At 37.3% G+C, this 14503-nt stretch overlaps 1 protein-coding gene across 2 annotated transcripts in view; it reads right to left on the bottom strand.

Annotated features, from left to right (window-relative positions):
- Positions 1 to 11143: 11143 nt before the first annotated feature.
- LOC306843385 (uncharacterized protein) overlaps positions 11144 to 14503 on the bottom strand; it is a 53114-nt gene continuing 49754 nt past the window's right edge. For both annotated transcript variants that reach the window (XM_079374850.1, XM_079374849.1), the window contains one exon: positions 11144 to 11676. The gene's annotated coding sequence lies outside the window, so the exon portion shown is untranslated. The remainder of the gene's footprint in view (positions 11677 to 14503) is intronic.

The following is a 14503-nucleotide window of genomic DNA, read 5'->3' as shown; positions in this document are numbered from 1 at the left end:
GTTTCCGCATGTACTCACGTGCGCACTGCGCAGAAGAACTAGAGGACAAAATAAAAGTCTCTACTTAGACTGCTGTTTCTTCTTCTTCTCTGGGTTGGCGGTGGCGACCGAGCTGAGAGGTCCATACCGCCGTGCCGTGGAGTGTTGAGAATGTGAGGGCTTCTATAATAATAATAAATAATACTACATATTATTATTTATACGTTAAACCCTAATGAATTGATGCTGTCTGCATTATTTTCCTTGTTTCTGGATTATTATTTAAGATGCTGGATATTGTAAATGACCGATCCTGTGATCCGTTCTGTTTCATATTTGGGGCATATACTTGTTGCTTTACGATAGTCACCATCTCAAACCTGTAATTATGCTTCCCCATCATGTGAAATGTCGCAGTGGTTTTGAATATTCGTGTGAAAATGATCAGTGCCTCTCTACTGATGTTATGAATGATTTAGCAATACTTGTACTTAAGTGCAATCTTTTACTTTTTTAATGGTCAAATCGCCAGCTTGCAGAGCGAGAGAGAGCAGGTCGCAGCGCCACTTCTACAGACCTGAATGTCAGCGGAGACCATGCAAGTAGATGAGCCCCAGAGACAGATCTCCTGCAGAGTTTAGCTCCAACCCTAATCAAACACACCTGAAGCAGCTAATCAAGCAATCTCTTACTAGGCATACTAGAAACTTCCATGCAGGTGTGTTGAGGCAAGTTGGAGCTGAACTCTGCAGGACACCAGCCCTCCAGGACCGAGTTTGGACAGCCCTGTTATATAGTAAAAAGGAGTCTATACCAATAATTATATAATCCTATTGTGATTGTGATACATGGTACGATTAAACATAATCTAAGCAAAAGCATACTTGTTCAGGAAATGTGTCTAACTATATATTTTTAAATAGACTAGAATGATCTGCTTCTATTCATGTGGAGCTATTAGTAAGCACAAATAACTTTGATAAAATTTGTAACTGACTTGACACCATAAATCTAAAACAACAACAACGTTTTTATGCTAGCATAACATGAAAGTAGCTAGCAGCCTATCTGGTGTTGTTTCTAATATATATATATATATATATATATATATATATATATATATATATATAGTGAATGCATATATATATATATACACATGTCTATTTTCTCTGTAAAGCAGAGTAAATGTTTTTAATAGGTACTGTATAAATAAAGCTTTACCCAATGAGTTCTGTTAAAAGTGCATTATTTTTTTTCTGATTACTATTATAAACTATAATTTCTTTTCCCATTGGACAGCGAAGAACCAGGTGATGCCTCAGACACTAGAAAGAAATAAAGACAGAATTAGAGAGAAAGAGAAATGCATGTAACTATAGGTTGAAATTTCACAAGTAATTTTTGACTTGCATGTTACTGCAGCTCGTCAAACACAACTGACTCTTATGTGGTGCCATTTGCACTGCTTTTGGTACTATATATATATATAGCACACATGGTATATACAGTTGTATTCTGTTTGAACCACTTACACACTGCTGTGCTCAATCGTACAGTTTTTCGCATTCGCTAAAACACACTCAGTGAAACTGGGATCCACTTGATCTTCATCATCACATTCTTAGCACAGCAGAAGTCTTCTCTTTCAAATGCCTTAACGTTTTTTCATTTGTTTCACACATTTTTCACACCCTTTGTCAAAACAGTCACCACAGATCTCATTGAAAGACCCCAAACTCTATTGGATTCACTGTGTTGAACAAAAGGAAAACATCTATTCACACCTGATAGAAAGTACTTACATAATTACGAATCTCCAATGCACCTGTGTGAAACTTGTTTGCACAACTCAGCAATCAATCCTCATCGCTCTACAAATGATTCCACTTCTGTCCTGCTATTTGCAAGTATGGATCAAAGAGGCCAAAGGCATGGAAGGAGAGTAAAAGACCATGGAAGAGGGCCAGAAAAGGAGAAGTTTGCATACATGGTGGAGGAGTTGCATTACTGTAAAAGGAGAAAATACAGCTCAAGTTTCAAATGAAATTCAGGAAACAATTATTGACCATGTCATCACTCATAGTTTGTCCTTTAGAGAGGCTGGACAAAGGGTCCAACCCATTCTGAGTCAAAGCACTGTGGCATCTATTGCCAGGCATTTTTCAAAATTACAACAGGTAAGTCACAATGTTATTGTATACCACTGTGTATTTCAGCTTTACTGTATTGCCCTGTTGGCAGAACTTACTGTGTCTACAGTAATGCAGATGCTTCATTAGTCTCATTTATGTGTTTGTCATAATGTCAATTTTGATATGCTTTATTACAGTTTTTCTCAGTCGCTTTGGTGCATTTCTCAGATCAGAAATGAAATTTTCAAAACTACTTGTTGAACCTCCACATCATCGAGTCACTTGTGCACATCATAAAAGCAGTTTCTCGTTCTTTTGAACAAGCTGCGATTGCTTTGGTATATTCATGCAACTGATTATGTACATTTGTCTGCTGTTTCCTACATTATATGTTGCTATTGTCATGTTGCTCAAAATGTATTATATAGTTCTCTGTGTTATTGTCTTACCCCTCAAAACATCTAGTCATTAGTTCATTGTGTAAATCTTTAGATGCAAAATGGTTGATCTAGTTGTCATAAACTGTCAAGCATATTTTCTACACATCTCTATTAGACTTTTTGTAAATTTGCCATGAATTGTGCAGGAGAATCTTGACTTTCACTAATGAAGAGAATATTGTAACGATCTCCCTAAGAACACCCTAGAGAGGCGAGCTACAAGATAATTAGAGGGAGGGACCCACCGACCAAACTTGTATTTAAACAAATAAATCAAACAAAAAATTTGAAAGAGCAGGAAAAATATTTATATAAACAAAACCCATCCAAAGAAACCGAAATAGCAAGCAAAATAACAAATACACACAAACACAAAACTAGCACTGACGTTCAGCATTGCCGTGAAAAGAAAACCTTATATGACCATTGCCATGTAGTTTGTAGAGCAATCCCTATGAGTTGTAGCTCAGAGTCAATTGTCCCGTGCAATGATGAAGTGTGCGGTAAGTAGAGTAATCCAAAGGGACAGTTAATCCAAAAGAATCCAAACGATGAGGTAAAGCCTTATTACCGCTGTCCTCTGAAACTGAGCCCACCGGTTCCAAGCACCACATCAGCATCGTATCCATAAAGTGGACAAATTGATGTGCATATATATATATAAAAAGTCCTTTTGACTGAGCTTAAAACCACAGTTTCTCAATCTGGACTCTGTGCATCTTGGGTGCACCATGAGAGACAAACCATGCTTCCCTTCACCAAACCATACTAACTTCTCCCCTCTTACCTGGCTAAATACCAAGGAGCAGGCTACCTAGTTCCCCTAGAGCACAGGAGTAGTATGACATACAAAAACAACGAAAACAGCAGAAAACATGATAACCAAACTCTGGGTGGTTACAATATAGATCAACCAATTCTCTGAAATAACTCAAAGGTGCATTTCATGACCCTTCAATTGGAAAGCAAAATAGACCGAGGACAACATAAAAGTTACAAATTCTGACGATGGATGAACATCCAGAAAACGATCAGGGTCAAAAGCCGAGAGGAATAAGAGGAGTAAGGATGCATGGAAGTGTACAGAGGCAAAACAGAGGAAGAGGAAGAAGAGGCCAAAAATACAAATGTTCATATACTTTTTTCTATGTACTATTGACTCTTCTCAGCAAATATCAGATTTTTTTTTATAAAACCTTAATTTCCATGGTTGACTGTCATGGTGAAAAAACAACTAAACATTTTGACCAGTGAGGCACACGATGACAAAAATACTTTATATGTTGGTGGCCTTGGCCAAATTACTAGGTTTTGAAGCATGAATGAAATGTTTTGGGTGAGTAACTACATTTTGCAGGCATGCAATAAAGTTTTGAAGTTCCAGCAAACAGTTGTGACATTTGCATTCACAGTTTAGAGAATGTTAAGACTGTTTCTAAAAATGTGTCAAAGCAATTGAGAAAAACTGTATTGTTATTGCAATGCATTGTTATACCATACATGCAATTGGAATAACTTTCTCTGTGTTGTTAAAAAAAAAAAAGCTCTGTATTGTTAAAAAAAAGCGCTATATAAATAAAGGTGACTGGATTTTTTTTTTTTAGAGAATAATATACTTGAAGCTGAAGGCAGCACATCACAAATTAATTTATGTGGAAAGTGGGGAGATGTGGGAGGAACATTTTTTGGGAAGAGGGTCACTGTTGCAGTGCCAGGTCAGAGGGGTGCCAATATCACCATGTGTGCTGCCATCTCCATTGATGCTGTCCTTTGCCACATACAAACTATCAGTTCAATACAGAATGCCCATTCACATTTTTTGATGCATTAAATGAAAGATTGGTTTCACCTAAAGAGGGAGGGCTGTTGATGGATTTGCCATGCAAGGAGGTAGTTCCATTGGTGCATTGCAACACTGCAAGGGAAAACATCCAATGTGAAGTTCTGAGTATTTCAACTCTCTATATTGTTGAGATATTTCCACCCATAAGTTTGAACAGTGTAATTTCATATTGATAGCTGTGTTTTGTATTTTGTTGTCCATTGTATAATGATTGATTGAAAGAAGAAATTAATTTGACCTCAAGTTGTGGTGTTTGATGGAAGTATTTGCTTATGTTGATTGTTTTTAATGTTTTGTGAGTGTTGGACATTTTGCAAACAAAATGAGTCATTTTGGACATTGAGCTTCAGTTTCAGTCTGTGTTAACTGTTTTGAAAATGTGATGTCTGAGTGGACAAATGTATTTAAGCAATTGAGAAAAACTGTAAAAACTTGTAACATTTCTATTTTTATATACTGATCAAACAACACATGAGACAAGTACTGCACATTCATGAAAATATCTATTTCTCACCACATTGTAAAATCCTTCCGTACGTTATTGCAATTAGGCTGCATTTTGCACTGAAAATCAGAACATATCCCAAATACAATATAGTATGCATGCAGCCATATCACCCTGTAGCCCAAGACCGGTTGCCCACTGAAGCTAAGCAGGGTTGAGCCTGGTCAGTACCTGGATGGGAGACCTCCTGGGAAAAAGTAGGTTGCTACTGGAAGAGGTGTTAGTGAGGCCAGTAGGGGGTGCTCACCCTGTGGTCTGTGTGGGTCCTAATGCCCCAGTATAGTGACGGGGACACTATAATGGAAAAAGCACCGTCCTTCGGATGAGACGTTAATCCGTTAATAAGGTCCTGACTCTCTGTGGTCATTAAAAATCCCAGGATGTCCTTTGAAAAAGAGTAGGGGTGTAACCCCGGCATCCTGGCCAAATTTGCCCAATGGCCTCTGACCATCATGGCCTCATAATCATCCCCATACACTGATTGGCTTCATCACTCTGTCTCCTCTCCACCAGTAAACTGGTGTGTGGTGGGTGTTCTGCCACACTATGGCTGCCGTCGCATCATCCAGGTGGATGCTACACACTGGTGTTGGTTGAGGAGATTCCCCCCTTTTATGTAAAGTGCTTTGAGTGCCTTGAAAAGCGCTATATAAATATTATATACAAATTATTATTATAGTACAATATAGTACATAAACTTTTGTGGAGACGAGAAAAAACACCTTAGCATCATCTTTTCATATAGCTGGATATGGCCACTTTATCCATATCACAGGATGTCCAGAATCTTCTCGAATGGAGAATCCATCCTTACAGAGACTCTGCATCTATTAGGTCACAGGCTTCCTCTATAGCTTGAATGAGGGGAATAACATAGGGTCAGAGGTCATAAACCCTCCACTGCTATGCAGAAGGGAAAAAGGAAAGGAAGGGAGAGTGTTGTGGGAGATACTGGAATAATGGAACCAGACACCTAGTCTGTCCAATTCTTAGTCTGTCTAAAAACAGAGTATGTGGTCTGTGTTGTAAGGACCTATTTTGGCATGAGGACCCCATTCTGTGTGATTGCAGCATATATTGTGATGTTACACCACGTTAACCTGGGACGTTCAAAATCGGTTCATATGTGTAGTATTTTGAAAAGCATCATGTTAGATTTCTGTGTCTAGGAGTGTGTTTAGTGTCTTGCAAAACATTGTGTGTAGTGTATTGCAAAAAGTGTGAGGCTGAGAATGTGCTTATAGTTGTATTGATTTGGGCTGAGGTTTTGCTCTTTGAGTGTCAGGTGTGTTATTTTAATCTTAGTGTGTAAGCAATCATAAAAACCTGTAACAAGGTTTGTTATGCAGTAGGCCTACTAGGCATGTTAGATCTTTCACCAGAAAAAAATGTTTTAAAAACTGACAAATGTGAACAAATTATGTGTTTTCACACATGATCACTGTGTGTAGGTCATCAGTAAATGAGCGTGGTATTAAAATGACAGTGTTTCCCAAATTAAAACAAAATTAAACAAAACAGTTTTTAGTTTCGAATTATGTGTGTAATGTAGAGAAGTGTTTAGAGTTTTGCAAAACTTTGTTTTACAATATCAAACTGAGTTTAAAGCAAGTAATATGCTTACAGTTTTGCAGACTTAGTCTAAAGATTAGGTATATGAGTGAATGGTTTCACTAAGTGGGCCTCAAGTGTCACTTTTAGTGTCTAAGCAATTTAAAAAAACGGTAATGTTTTTGAGTGTTGGAGCAAATTATTTAAGTCATTTTGGCCATTGAGCTTCAGTGTTACCTGTTTTGAAAATGTGATATCTGAGTGGACAAATGTGTTTAAGCAATTGAGAAAAACTGTAACTCACGGGCTGAAACTGAAGCTCAATGGCCAAAATGTGAAAATTGCACCAAAATGGGTTAGAAAAACTGTAATATCAAGGACAGTGGTAGGTTGAATGGTTCATTCATTCATTCATTCTTTCTTTATTATTGACATTATTCAGAATTATCATTGAACATCAAAAGGTCAGTCATCATTAAACATGCATCTCCCATTAGATTTGTTGGCTGTGCTGTATATGGTCCATAAAACGGAGTGCTTAAAGACAGGGTGATGGAAAAGAATACACAAGTTTTGTTTTCCCCTGAGTAACTTTGCATTTGCGTATGAAATATTTACATTCTTTGTTAACAAACACAAAGTTTCTTGGGTGGAACAAAAATATTGTGAGTGACTAACACAAAGTTGAGTATTTAGGTAAATTGCATGAAATGAAAATATGATGACATTAACCCTATAAAACATTGTTATTGATACATTTCTAAGTCCTCTGTAAAATCAGCATGAACAAAACTTTGCTGAAATATCTGTTGCACACAATCTCATACATTCTTTCATCTGACAGATAGTTCATAATTTCTTAAAAATGTTTTTAGTAATGCCTTTTAGTATCATTCTGAAAATGTCCAATAACTTTCATATTGTTAGTCACATTTTAAGGTGAGCGTTTAATGGACTGAAGCAACTTAGGCTTGCCCGCCCACAATAAAAAATACAGAGCTTTGATCATTAAGCTAAACATTATATATCATCTGACAAACATAGCATTTGAAGAACTAGAGTGACAATTGATATTTATATCAAAGTAATTTTGGAGCTTTATAAATCTCTACACGGTAACCATCAATGTCAGGGTTTTGCCATTTTGCTTTACATTAATAAATTAAAAAATATCTTACTGGTCAATTGGCTCTTCTAAACGTTCTTTTTGGTGTTGTTAACTGAGTAAATGTTCAAATCATTCAAATAAGCTGCTATGATATATCTCCTGGACAGGTGGAAGTACATAAGTTGAAATAATATTTTTAAAGATTTATTTTTGGCATTTTTTTTTTTGGCCTTTATTGTTATAGGACAGTGTAGGTGAGACAGAGTGAAGTGGGAGAGAGAGAAGAGGTGGGATCGGGAAAGGTCCTCAAGCCTGGATTCGAACTCGGGACACCCGTAGCGCAAATAATATTTTTAAATGTAATTAATTGCTTTTGGGTTTACTGTCATCTGACCTGTCTTTCCCCAAAAAAATCCACTGTAGTGCAAATCGGAAAACCTGACCAATCCAGGTCTTCAGACTCTTGAATGATCAGTTTTTTTAAAGTTTTTTTTTAGGTGAGTGAAGATTGGTCCATTCGTACCTTTCACATTTCACATCCAGACTCTCCTTTTTCATCTATATATATCACACATTAATTTGTCAATATACTCTATTATGTCACCATACACAAGTAGGCTAATTCTAAGTATGTAATGTTAATTTGCAAAGAATAAAACCGTTTGTAATGAGGGGCAAGCAGGTAAGAAGGAAGAGAGAGATAAAGAGAAAAAAACTTGGCAGTTACCATTCAAACCCTAAAAACAGAACCTTAACTACATTTGTCCCAAGAACTGAGAAAAATCGCAGGCCCTCATTACCCATACCCATACCCATGTACTGTGACTTACAAAAAGTAATTTGTACCTCCAGGGGGCACCCCAACCATCTGAAATGTTCTCAGTGTGTCAGAAGGTGATTATATGTTTTCTTTACTCAATTGAGTACCACTCTGCATCCCAGTGTGCATACTTTCTAATAGTATGTGAGATTAGAATAAGCATTTCTCAAAGCATATGTTGAGAAGAGTATGCCGAAAGTCCCCTGAAAATTTACTGTTACTGGTATATTTTTGAAGTGTGGATCCATGCACACTCAACTAATTTAACTTTAAGACAACAAACATGAATTGAATGAGCGACAAACGTTGTGGATGAGTGTGAGACTGATGGTTAAATGGATGCCCTGAAAGGGGCTTGAGTAATTATATAAAATATCAATCACATTTTATTTTAAAGTACAATTCTCATTATTAACAAACCATTAAATACAACTTTTGCCTCAATAAACTTCTAATTTGCTGCCTGTTAAAGGTTAGTGAGGTAGTTGTTCAGTTTAGGAATTGGGTTAGAGATGTATATAGTCATGCAGAATATGTGCTTTACAAGCACTAATAAACAGCTTGTGATTAATAGGCATGTTAATGAGCAACTAGTTAATAGTGAGAATTGTTCCCTATACTAAAGTGTTACCAAAATATCTAACCTGATGAAACATATTTATTTGATGTTATCTGGGTTTTACTTTGGGTATATAACTGGACATAACCTATTAAATGCATCATTTTGAAAAAAAAAAGTGTAAGTAATTTAATTAACTAAAATGTGGAGTGTGTATGAGGAAGTTAACAGCGACAGGTGTCACAAGTTGGTGCAGGCAAGAATAATACAGTGGCATATTTTATAAAACAAAACAGGAAGATTTACAGGTGTTTTACCGTGACAGAATGCATGCAACTATGCAACAGATTTAATTGGTTTCCAGACTTAATTTTATGACATTATAGTGTGTCCTAAAGCTTACTTCTCTGCTACACACTCAAAAGTATGTATTTTTCACAAAAAGAGTACATAGTTTTAGTATAACAAAGTAAATTGGGACACACTTTTGATAGTGTTTGTTTAAAGGGGTCATCGGATGCCCAATACACAAGCTGATATGATTCTTTAGGGTCTTAATGAAAACATACTTTGATAAAAATTTCTCAATGGTAGTGTAAAAAACACCCTCTTTACCCTGTGAAAATCAGCTCTGTTTTCAGCACGTTGATCTTGTCCATGTTGCTTTAAATGTTAGTGAGCTCTGCTGACACCCCCCTCTCTTATGTGGAGTGATGAGCAGACCATAGATATGTGTAGATTCCCTATTCGACCACTCCAGATACGTTGATGCGTCAGCCATCTAGCATTCACCATAATAATCAATGAATATTCAAAGATATACACGCGTATAACTTGCTGTTGTAGACGCACACAGTCAATGCGCTCAAAGATTCTTAGATCGTTCCAAAAATGGTGGATGACTTACGTTTCGCGGCCCATAGAAACAGTCCATAATGAGACATCTAGGTATATATACCTATGGAGCATACTGAACTTCAGCCGCAAAACTGGCTAACTAGCACATTATTAGGAAAGGCGATTTGCAAAGATTAATAAAAAAACCCTTATACTCACTTCTTCTGTAGATAACGCTGGATCACGAATGATTCGGGTGAACATAGATGCATTAATGTAGATCGGGGATCAGCGCATTCGCTTCAAAGTGAAAGTAATGTTAATCCTCTGCGTCTTCAGTGGCTCAGATGTCAGGAGTAAATGACGACTGCTATATTCATTATTACATCCAACAACTAAACACTTCAGTCGCTTAATCTGAGACATCTAGTCTTCCCCTGCACCGAAGGCGGACAGACTGTTTACAGAACCTCAGAACAGCCTGATTTGAGAAAGGGGATTTTAAAATAGGGATTTAAAAAAAAAATACTGGGTGGATTTTTATCATTATAAGATGGATGTGTACACACACTTCCAACACACATTTATGTTTAAACAACTTGTAAAGTGAATTTTGCATCCAATGACCCCTTGTTTTTGTAAGATGCACATTTCCCTGAAAGGGTAGGGCTGAGATTGGACTGATTCTGATGTTTTCCCCCTTGTATTTCTTCTCATTATGCCTTATCCATCTTAATATTCAGTGTTTTTTCTTAAAATCGGTGGAAGCACATCACAGATTGATGTGGTTTATTGCCACATGGCTGCTTTTAACTGGGCAATCTGAGATCTCTCTCAAAAGTTGGTGGCTTGTAAAAACCTCCAAGCCTCTCATTTAAGTGATTGTAATGCGAGTGTAATGGTGTCTTGACTCTTTTCTCTCATGGTCAAACAATTTTGAAAACCACCCACAATCTTCTGAAGTACATTTACCTATTCCTAAGACCACATTTATTTGAATGAATTATAGCGTGTATTATGAACTATAGCATGAATTATAGTGTGTAATAATAATAATAATAATAATAATAATAATTCAATTAATTATTGATCGATCGAGAGAGAGAGAGTGAGAGAGATGATGTGTTGTGTGTACCTGCCTGCTGCATCTCTCTACAAACAACTACTTCAAAAAAAGCGATTTTATCGAAAATATAATGAAAATATAATGTAGCGATCTGGCATCTATCTTTTATTTTATTAATAAAACTCATGGGGAAGCTTTGACAATGAGTTTATGTGTGTGTGCAGCGCAATCTACAATCTCCGACCTCTCTCTCGTGTGTGTGTGTGTGTGTGTGTGTGTGTGTGCCAGCGAGTGATGCGTGTTGATTAGTCAAGTCAAGTCACCTTTATTTATATAGCGCTTTTTACAATGCAAATTGTGTCAAAGCACTGCACAATATCAAAAAAGGAAAATAATGTGTCAATAAGTTTAAATAGTGTCTTTGCAATAAGGTCGGCGATATCGCTGGAAATGAAGCGTCCCCAACTAAGCAAGCCAGAGGTGACAGCGGCAAGGAACCAAAACTCCATCTCGGTGACAGAATGGAGAAAAAACCTTGGGAGAAACCAGGCTCAGTCGGGGGGCCAATTCTCCTCTGGCCAAACAAACCAGCAGTTCAGTTCCAAACTGCAGCAAGTCAGATTGAATGGGCTTAGCTGGTTCCAGTGGTCTTTTCCGATGGCTGTCTAAGTGGCGGGGTCCTCAATGGGGATCTGTCTCTGGCGTTCATCCAGGTGTCTGGCCTCTGCCTACGATCAGGGACACATACGTCATCTCCCGGCGCTGATCCTCCATCTCAGGTGTTCGGTCATCTCAGATCATGTAATGGTTGGATCCAGACTGAAGTTCTGTAATTCCTACCGGCAGAAACGTAGAGACAAGCAGAGACATGATTAGCGTAGCTGCTGTTCCATCTAAGCAAAAATAAATTAAATTGTTCAACCCAAGCTAAAGAATAATAATAATGTACATTTGATCGGATAACTGCAGTACAAGATTATAAAATGCATTATGTGTATGCTTGGCTAAAGAGATGTGTCTTTAATCTAGATTTAAACAGAGAGAGTGTGTCTGAACCCCGAATGTTATCAGGAAGGCTATTCCAGAGTTTGGGAGCCAAATGTGAAAAAGCTCTACCTGCTTTAGTGCACTTTGCTATCATAGGTACTACCAAAAGTCCAGAGTTTTGCGACCTTAGGGAGCGGGTTGGATTATAGCGTGGTAGAAGACAAGTTAGGTACGCAGGTGCTAAACCATTTAGGGCCTTATAGGCAAGTAATAATAATTTGTAAATGATACGGAACTTAATAGGTAGCCAGTGCAGAGACTGTAAAATTGGAGTAATATGATCATATTTTCTTGATCTGGTAAGAACTCTAGCCGCTGCATTTTGGACTATCTGTAGCTTGTTTATTGAAGATGCAGGACAACCACCTAGCAGTGCATTACAATAGTCCAGTCTAGAGGTCATGGATGCATGAACTAGCTTTTCTGCATCAGAAACAGGTAGCATGCTTCGAAGCTTAGCAATGTTCCTGAGATGGAAGAATGCTGTTTTTGTAACATAGGAAATATGATTTTCAAAGGACAAGTTGCTGTCTAAAATAACACCCAGATTTTTTACTTTAGAGGACGTAACAGTACATCCGTCTAGTTGCAAATTATAATCCACGAGATTCTGTGTACTGTTTTTTGGTCCAATAAGCAATATCTCTGTCTTATCTGAATTTAGTAGGAGGAAATTATTGGTCATCCAATCTTTTACACTTTTTACACAATCTATTAGCTTAGATAGTTTAGAAGTTTCATCTGGTCTTGTTGAGATATATAATTGAGTATCATCAGCATAGCAATGAAAACTTATCCCGTGTTTTCTAATAATATTTCCAAGGGGCAACATGTAAATTGAAAATAGCAGAGGACCTAGGACAGATCCTTGTGGTACTCCATACTTTACTGGTGATAATTGAGATGACTCCCCATTTAAATGAACAAAGTGGTAGCGATCGGACAGGTAGGATCTAAACCATCTTAAAGCCTGTCCTTGAATACCAATATAGTTTTGTAATCGATCTATGAGTATATTATGGTCTATAGTGTCAAACGCAGCACTAAGATCAAGTAATACTAGCAATGAGGTGCAGCCTTGATCTGAAGCAAGTAGTAAGTCATTCGTAATTTTAACAAGTGCAGTTTCTGTACTATGGTGAGGCCTGAAACCTGACTGAAATTCTTCATAGAGATCATTTTTTGCAAAAAGGAGCATAATTGAGTAGACACAACTTTTTCTAAAATTTTAGACATAAACGGAAGATTTGAAATGGGTCTGTAATTTGCCAGTTCATTTGAATCTAGTTGTGGTTTCTTAATAAGAGGCTTAATAACCGCCACCTTGAATGGTTTTGGGACGTGACCTAAATATAACGATGAGTTAATAATATTGAGAAGCGGTTTTTCTGCTACGGGTAACAACTCTTTCAATAATTTAGTAGGTACAGGATCTAATAAACACGTTGTTGGTTTAGATGCACTGATAAGTTTATTTAGCTCTTCCTGTCTTATAGTTGTAAAGCACGGCAGTTTTTCTTTGGGTGCGATGAATGAAGCTGAAATACTAGACGCAGTAGAATCTACATTTGATATTGTATTTCTGATGTTATCTATTTTATCAGAAAAGAAATTCATAAAATCATTACTATTAAACTGTGGGGGAATATTTAGATCGGGTGGTGTCTGTTTATTTGTTAGTCTAGCCACTGTGCTAAATAAGAACCTTGGATTGTTTTGGTTATTATCTATGAGTTTGCAGATATGCTCTGCCCTGGCAGCTTTTAGAGCCTGCCTATAGCTGGACATACTGTTTTTCCACGCAATTCTAAAAACTTCTAATTTAGTTTTTCTCCATTTGCGCTCAAGAATACGAGTTTCTTTCTTGAGAGAATGGGTATAACTGTTGTACCATGGCGCAGTACGTTTTTCTCTAACCTTTTTCAATTTGAGGGGGGCAACAGCTTCTAATGTATTAGAAAAGATAGTGCCCATGTTGCTAGTCATTTCGTCTAGTTCATGCGTATTTATGGGTACACAGAGCAGTTGAGATAAATCAGGCAGGTTATTTGTGAATCAGTCTTTGGTGGCTGGAACAATAGTTCTGCCCAGACGATAACGCGGAGCCATATAATTAATATCAGTAATACGCAGCATGCACGATACAAGGAAATGATCAGTAACATCATCACTTTGAGGTACGATATCTATATCAGCAAGATCAAGTCCATGCGATATAATTAGATCTAACGTATGATTAAAACGATGAGTGGGCCCGGTGACGTTTTGCTTGACTCCAAAAGAGTTTATTAGGTCAGTAAACGCAAGTCCTAACGCATCATTTGTATTATCAACGTGAATGTTAAAATCTCCGACAATTAGCAGTTTATCAACATTAACTAATAGATCTGAGAGGAAATCTGCAAATTCTTTTAGGAAATCTGTATATGGCCCTGGCGGTCTATACACAGTAGCCAGAGCAAGAGATAGGAGAGATTTCTTTTGCATATCTAACAGTGTAACATTAAGCAGAAGTATTTCGAATGAGTTAAACCTCCTGTATCCTGTTTTCTGAGTAACATTGAGAATATCACTATATATTGTTGCAACACCGCCGCCACGACCAGTCTGACGGGG

This window comes from Barbus barbus (assembly GCF_936440315.1).
Source record: "Barbus barbus genome assembly, chromosome: 24".
Lineage (NCBI taxonomy): Eukaryota > Metazoa > Chordata > Actinopteri > Cypriniformes > Cyprinidae > Barbus > Barbus barbus.
Note: the sequence above shows the minus strand (reverse complement) of the source record. Positions and strands in the feature narration are given on the sequence as shown.